Raw genomic sequence first — 8,975 nt, 5'->3', positions numbered from 1 at the left:
AAACCGTAGCAGAGTCTCAATGCAACAGACAGCGATGATTTCTTGTTCAAAATCCGCGTTTTGAAGGAATCACTTGCTTCTTTCCCGAATGAATCAGCCGTTTGAACGAATCGGTTGAATGAATGAATCCCTAAACTCACTTCTGTGACTTTCCGCCGCCTACTGGTGGTTTTAGTTTCGTATTTAAAGTACCCTTTAATTAAAACGTTAAAATTAGAAATCATTTCATGTTTAAATATTGATTTAAAAAAAAAATCTCATAGCTTTATTTATGCAATTGTGAATGGAATGTAAATATATTAATGCCGCTTCTGTGTCTCCTCTAGACTGCAAACATGGATTTTGATTGAATGAATTAATTTGACTGGTAACAGTGGTACTGTATAATTATTGTATAATTAAGTATTATTCTATAAATAAGGATAATTACTGTATAATTTGAATGTTAGTATTTGACATAAAAGGTGATTCATAAATCTAAATAAGTTTAGAAAGAATGTCCATATATAGGTGAAAATGCCCCTGGAAATCAATTTAAGGTGGCAAATTAAATTAATTAAAAAATGAATTTCGGTCCCTGCTGTTAACTGACCACTGCATAGAATATTAAAAAATATGAATATCTTTGTGAGTCTGCTGTCAACAACAGGCCTAAACCAGCCATGTCACCAGCACAAAAACACAATCAGTAAAATATCATCTAATTATCAACAAAACATTGAAAATATTGAGATATATTTTTGTCAATATTGCACGCCCCTAATGTACGGTATGAATTTTGATTTCTTCAGGTCTTAAAACGCCTTAAATTTGACTTTAAAAAGTGTGCAGGAACCCTGTAAACGGTTAGACAGTTACCTAGCAAGTCAGTTATTTTCAGTAAATGAATTAATAATCTTCTTGGTCCCCATTGCTTTTGCTCTATAGTTCTCACCAAAATGCAGAGAAAGAAGGACATCATGTCAATTACAGTTACTGTGACTAATACTGAATATGTAATGCAAATGTAAAAATATAATGGAAATGCAAATACATTGTTGAATGATTATAAACATGGTATTTTGCCTGTTAATGCCTGCAGCGCAGAAAATTATATGACAACAATAAGGTCTATATGTAACTGGCCCCTCTAACAGTACAACTGGCCCCAGCTTGGCCCCCCCAGTTGAAATGGTCTAGAACCGCCACTGCTCGTAAATGTAAGTACACATTGATGGCCTAAGACACGAAACGAGCGGTTTGTGTGTGAAAACGAACAGTATTTATATCGTTTTTACCTCTTGTAATCACAGTCACGTCCAAGTACTCTGAGGGCGCGGGTGCTTCTGTCTGCGCAAGCAAGTGTGTATGTTTGTGCCATTTTTGCTATCAAGAAACTTTGCAGATCTAGAGCGAGTTCTGTTCTCAGAGGAATCCGTTTGTTTTCCCCAAAAAAGGGGCGTTACCCTTCGATGACGCAAAAGTAGCGTTGGTCTATAAACACCAAAACATTGGGTTCTATATTTGTTTAGCAGTTTTGTTTTAAACATGACACAATAAAACATTACAATTACATGAAAAGAGCTTTTAATGTTTGGAAATACAGATTTTAAGCATTAGCTGCACTGAAGGTGTGAGAATAAACACAAAACACAGGTGATCGTTGTCATGTGGTGAATCCCGCCAATCGTGAAACAACTGTGTCGTCATCAGAGCTCGTGCAGCCACTCTTGAGAAGCTGCGCTGGTATATGATGTACGAAGTATGATGGCATACGGCACAGTCACATGGTGTCGGCGCTGTCTTAAATCGGACAAAATTTCTAACCAGCTTGCACTGCTTCAAGTCAGATGCTGATAGTTCTGCACAGCGCTGCATGAAGTTGAACACACCTAAAGTGTGGGTTAAAGGTTTGTCATATTACATTTTGCTTTTTGAAACCAACTTCATGAACTAATATAGGCTATTCAGAGGCACTTTTAACCCGAAACCGGAAATTCATGAATATTCATGTACGGACTGATTATTATTTATACGACAGTTGTTCTGTTTGATTTTGTAATCCTGATTTCATGTTTTTAAGTGTATAAAACTGAAGTCTCTCCCCTTTTATGCTCTCATATGACTTTTTTGATGGCCTTTCCTGCGTGTAAAGAAGAAAGCACAAGCCAGTAGCACTCGACAGCGGCCTGTGAAAGAACATAGTATTGATTTGACTAATTGTACATACCTTCACTAAACCAATCTAATCTAGACTAAAAAATAAATACAGTATTTTGTAGAAAAAAATCTCATATTATGTAGGTGTAATATTCATTATAATGTAATGAAAATACTTGATTGCATGAATTCACAAATACATGTATAGAGAAAAAAAGAAGATAACATTATGAATCTAGTCATATTTCTGTACTTACAATTTTTATGATCTGAAGAAAAAAACATTTTTGTATCACTTTCCTGTGTTTTTGTTTGGAACATAATTATCTGTTAATTTCTTCTTCAGGTGCGTCTGGTGCTGATACAGAGAGAGTGCCAGTGTCAGTGATGGAGGGAGATTCAGTCACTCTAAACACTGGTGTTCAAACAAACCAACAAGAAGACATTGTATGGTATTTTTATGACACTCGCATCGCTAAAATCACTGGAGATTTCAGTGATATCTGTACAGATGTTCAGTGTAATGAAGGCACTGAGAGATTCAGAGACAGACTGAAACTGGATCATCAGACTGGATCTCTGACCATCATGAACACCAGAAACACAGACTCTGGAGAATATCAACTACAGATCAACAGCAGCAGCCGCGACAGTGCACATATATTCAGTGTTAATATCACTGGTGAGTCATTATGTTTAAAAGTCTTAACTTCACAACATTAATATGTTTAGTGATTTTTTTTTGCAGTGACATTTAGGAGTTTTTTTCTTAACCTGTTTATTCATTACATGCAATATATTGATAATTTCTTCAAAAACACATTTACTGTTAAATTGGAACTTGTATATTTGACTACAAATGTATTTCAGTATAATTTAAAACTGAAACATTACCATTCATGAGCTGTTGGATTGAACAGTTTTCTCAGGTTATGCAGATTTATTTTTCATCAGCAAAAGATCCTCCAGCATCTGTTGGTTTGTGTTTCAGGTGTTTCTGCTGCTGAACGAGATAAGGTGAAGAGAAAGACAGTGAAGGAGGGAGAATCTGTTACTTTAAATCCTGATGTAACAAAAAACACAAATGATTTGATGATGTGGTATTTTATTAAGATCATATTTTATTAAGATATGCAGATCAGCAACAGCAGCAGAATCCGCATCAGCAATAAATTTAGCGTTTCTGTCGTTGGTGGGTATAATTCGGTGTAATTCAATGCATTTTCCCTTTGAGCAATTTTAAAATACAGATGGATATTTATAATTATTCCAAAAAAGTATTGTCCGGACCTCTGCTGGGTCAGAAATATAGAGACCGGGCCTCGTGGAACTTTAATTGAATACAACTGATGACCAAAGTAGAAGATGTCAGTCAAAGATATTGGTAAATATTGGATGGATTATGATTCTCTAGTAATAATGATGTCTGTCTTCAGCTGTTCCAGGTTCGGGTCTGTCTCCAGGTGTTATAGCAGGAATAAGTGCTGCTGTTGTTCTGCTTGTTGCTGTTGCTGTTGCTGCTGCTGTGATTTACTATCGCAAGCATCAAGGAAGAAGGAAAAGTGAGTATTACAAACAGCTGATTTAACAAGATTGAAATATGAGGTTTATTGTGTGAAAAGAATTGTGAAAATATTATTTTCATTCTAATTAACCAGTGTAATATGTGTTTGATTGAGAATCATTATGCAGAATCATCATGAGGTGAGAAACTATGAGCACTGTCAGATCCACAAGTGTGTGTGTCTGTTTGAGCTCTCTCTGTGATACAATAAATGTGTTTAACAATTCCCCTGCCAGCGTTTTTTCTTTTAAAAGGTTACCAGGCACCTCCAGCATTTTTGGATAATATTAACAAAAATGGCATGGACCCCAGAATATATTTTGTTGTATGCTTTTAAACAAAAAAACGTTTTATTCTAGCTTCATGCATTCCTTTTTTATCAACACTTGAATGTGGGTAAGTTTCATAAAAAAAGTAAAATTTTGAACAAAAAGCTGAGAAAATAATGTTTTTGTTAAAGACTAGAGTGAGTCCATCAACACCACTAAAGTTTCACAGTCCTATCGCTCGTCCTGGGTCAACATTTCATAGTAACATTAGTAACATTAGGCAGTTTTGATTTATATGCTGTTTAATGTTGATGATCACGCTATTTTACATAATATGCATCTGCTTAATCTGCTTATATAGTTTGTTTCTGCTTGTGTTTCGATCTGGAGATTCAGTAATCTTTCAGAAGATCTGTAATAGCGCCCCCTACCGTATAACAGTGAAACATGGAAAGCCAGAAAAACTATTAAAAATTAATTAATTACTATAAAATTATTATTACATTATTTATTTAAAGTAGGGTGCTATTACTAGGGTGTAACATAAATGTATGAATAGTTGTTATAATAGTTGTCCTTTTTTATTCTCATTTTAATCACCATGGACACAGAACTTGACACTGCCAAAGCAATAAGATAACACAAATTGATAACCAAAATAAACTAAATAGCAACAATAGATGCAAAAAGAGTCTCTTGTATTTTTTTTATGTGTGTGTGTGTGTGTGTGGAACTGAATCATTAATGTTGTCATTTTTTTTTATCTTCTGTGAATCTGTATTTTCTTACAGCAGAATGGTTCATCTCCTGATCCGACTGACCCTCTAATTAAGACCAATGTGACGTCATCTCCTGATCCGACCAAAGAGACTTCATCATAACTTTATTTATTATTTGGATCATGTAATTTAGTGAAGAAAAGCTGCCATTGCTTACACAGTATTTATCATGACAACCAGATTTCAGTATTCGGCACAAATACCAGTAACATTTCACCTCAGTTTCAATACAACATCAACAAAAACTCATTCTTTTATTAAATTTGTGTTAATGAAATGGGATACCGACGATGGCCCAAAAGTGCACAATACAATATATGCATAATATATGTTTGAGTTGTTGCTGTTAGAGGTGAATGCGCCGATGGGTTCATATGAAATGAGGAACGAAGCAACACATTACCAGCAATAGAAGAATAAGTGTTTAACTTTAATTCAGTATATAATGGTTTACTTCAGCTGCTTTAATGCACTGATCTGTTTGACTTATCAGTTATTTTTTCCCGTCTCTTTACATCCTGTTATAACTGATAGAACTGCCTGCGTTCACAGAAACACCTTTCCAAGATGAGCATATATTCAACATATATTCAGCCGCTCACATACGGTGAAACATAAGCACTCTATGCACAAATAATGAGTGTTTGAAGGCAGCTGTCGTTCAAACAACATTCATGCACTGAATTGATTCTGCACTATTGATACTGAAGGTGTTGTTACTGGTATTGTTGCCATTAATGGGAAAAACTGGGATTGGTATGTTGCTTACCTACAAGCTTAGCAGTTTTTCACTTTTGGATGTTCTTTTACGTTCACCTTGACGAAATGCATGTATTTTTATTAAACAGAACAAGCCTTAGTGTGCCTGTACCTGGACATATATTAAGTGAAAATGATTCACTCAGCAGGTCTGAGTAACAAGGTCTGCAATTTAGTTAATCTTGTTGTCATATTCTTTCATTTCATTTGCTGTCATTTCATGCAAGGAGACAGAAGAAGCTCTCTGGGTTATTACAGGTGAACATTTATCCTCTACATCATCCGTTTGTTTTAGGTGTTCTCCATCTTGTGTCTCAGTTCTGTTCATGAAGCTTGCAGTTGTGCTGTATTTATCCTGTGTTTTTATATCATGTAATTATTGTGTGTTTTTTTTAAATGTGTATTCTAGAATAGTATTATGGTGTGAATGCAGTGGCGGCTGGTGGGTTTAAAAATAGAGGAGGCACACTCAATTGTAGCACTAAATTGGGCATCCTCTGAAGAAGATGTATACATTTTTATTTATTTAGTTAAATAGTAATTTTTTTGTCACTTTTAGGCAGAAATTTTAAAGAAAATAACATATGTACAGCAAGACAATAAAAAAATATTTCACTTACCTCACCTGAAGCAAAAATCCATCCTTCTGTTCTTTTAAATGTCCGTGTTAAAAGAGTTTTCCGAACGATTGTAATTACATTTTCCAGGTTTCTTATGTTTGATGTGGATTACCAAGCCAGAAATTATTTTCCTATCAATTATCTTTCTGAATCCTGACCTGTTGGATTTAGAAATGTCACCATGGTGCTAACTTTTGTCATTTAAATGTTACAAGAAAATAAAGGCCAAACTCCTCAAAGGCCTGTAGCACGGGCCTATAAAAGAGACTACAATTGTGCCTTGTGTTCCGAGAAGAAAATCTTCAGAATGGTTCTTTGTTTTGTTTAACTTTCACTCATGCAAAAGTTGAGCTTAACACTATTTTCTTTAAATGGAAATAAACTTGAAAGATCTCTGTTCATGTGATCGATAACATTAGAACAGGTCTGATTAACTCATAACGGCTGGAATCTGTTCATTTGTTTGTCATGATTTTAGAGTTTGTCATCAGAAATAACTGAGATAAACTAACACTACATCATGTGTAGAATTATCATTGTGTGTCCCTTTACATTCAACACTAAAACTAAACGTTCAACATTTTAGGATTCAACCTTTGACCTTTACTCAAGCTAACTGGCTGTTCAACTCCACCATTAAAATTTTGAGCACAATGTCTAATAAAATGTAACTTTAAAACACGGGTGTCCAAACTGGGTCCTGAAGAGTCACTGTCCTGCAGAGTTTAGCTCCAGCTTTCCTCATCACACCTGTCTGGGAGTTTAGTGTGCCTGTAAGAGCTTGTTTATCTTCAGGTTTGTTTGATTGTTGGCAGGGGCGCCGCTAAGGGGGGAAAAGTTAGGACGATTCTAAGGGCCCACACACTTTTGGGGCCCCCAGAGATCGATTTTATTAATGGAATTGGTGCGGTATGGGGGCCCAACCTCATATTCTTTCATAGGGCCCAAAATTTCTAACGGCACCCCTGATTGTTGGAGCTGAACTCCAGGAGCAGGATTTATACAGTCATATTTGGATAAAGGTGAAGGCCATTCTTGGTGTAGTGCACACACTTAAAGGTAAAATGTAAGATTTTTGTTAGAATATATTCAAAAACCACTTTCGCAGTGTGATATATTTCATGCAGTTGTGTACTTACATTATCCCAAAAGTTCCCAAGGATTTGTAAATCCAGAGAAATTACAGTTTTAAATAATGGCTCGTCCCTTGTGATTGTCGCCTAACAATGCGTAATATCCGTGCTATATCCTCGGTTTACGCTTGTAGAAACCATAGATATACGTTACATATATTTGCAGCCGTTTCAATGGCCCGCTATGCGTAAGCCACCAAGGAGGACCTATATATATATATATATATATATATATATATATATATATATATATATATATATATATATGATATAGTATCTCGCACACCGCTGTTGTGTCGTTCAGTCATCATGGTTCACGATTATTGATTGTGAGTACAGAAACCCCCCCAAAAAAGTAAATGTAGATCAACTGAGGCAAGCATATAGCATTAGCCATAGTCATTAACCTTTGCCTTTGTTATTGTTTTGAAAATGCGAGCTCTGGTGGCGAAAAATTACGAAATGAAATGCTGGGCATATTATAATAAGGGCAAACTATGTGTGATGCTGTTCAAACTGTATTAATAGTAAAAAAAAATTACACTCTTGTAAGAAGATCTGATCAATTGTACAGTAGGAATATCTATAGTTAATAGTTTGGCAACAGCTATTACCATGTTAAATTGCATTGTTTTTTTAATGCATAATTTTTTATTTTTTTTTTGTGGTGCACACTATTAATAACCCTAAAATGAGCAATAATAATAATATGCTTGACAAAGTTAACTTGTACTTGACATTACAGTGTATGGTTTTAATAGATCTGATATGAATGCTTAAAAAAAAGACAAATGCAATGGCCCTCATTTGTGTGTCTCTTTGTTGTATTGAAAATGGTGATGCTTTCTACATAGGTAAAGGTCAGGATCAGGATTTTTCAGTAGTATTTCAGCACACTGTGAATGTATATTAGCACCGTTTGTTGTTTACTTTTGGGATCTGAAGGAGCATTTGTACCAGGAAACGGCGACGTGGCAGACTTAATATCGATAATTAACAAACAGTTCATTTTTCTACTCCTCTATTGCCATATTGCATCATCGAACAAATTATACTATAAACAGTTTGGCCTTTTAATTCTTCCAATAAAAACAGACATATCTTTATTCCACTTGGGGTGCTTGCTAACCCAGATAACACCTGTGATGAAACATGAAATATCTTAGAGACATGTTGCAGATATGCAAACACTTTAAAAATACATCTTGAAGATGTAAATGCAGACATCAAAAATATGTCTATGTAATGTACGTGTGCTTTCAGGATAAGGGTGAAGCACATGATACACAGAAACGTTCTTTTGAAACGGTGATAGCAGTGCTTTATCTTAAATAAAACAGATACCAAGGTGTAACACCGGAACTATCCGTTTTAACTGAGCTGCCGAAAAGATGTTTACAACATATTAGAAAATTATTTTTATGTGTTACAAGAATCATATCAGAATATTTAAATAACTTTTTAATTCATATCTCAGTTGTGATTAGTGATGCCAGTTTTGAGCTTGTGTCTTATTTTTCCATTATTCATCTATGTAGCCTTTAGCGCACTCTATTGGATAAAAGTGCTATTATTGGATAATTATGTGATTTATGCTTTGGACACTAGAGAGCGATGATGTGCTTGTGTTACATTTAATAAAATGTCCAGAAGAGCATGTGTGTGATACTCTACTACACCACTAGCCTGTGCAATGCACTTAACAATCAGTT

Source organism: Siphateles boraxobius, unplaced genomic scaffold (assembly GCF_051911475.1).
Source record: "Siphateles boraxobius isolate OS27281-9 unplaced genomic scaffold, OSU_SipBor_1 13, whole genome shotgun sequence".
NCBI lineage: Eukaryota > Metazoa > Chordata > Actinopteri > Cypriniformes > Leuciscidae > Siphateles > Siphateles boraxobius.
Note: the sequence above shows the minus strand (reverse complement) of the source record.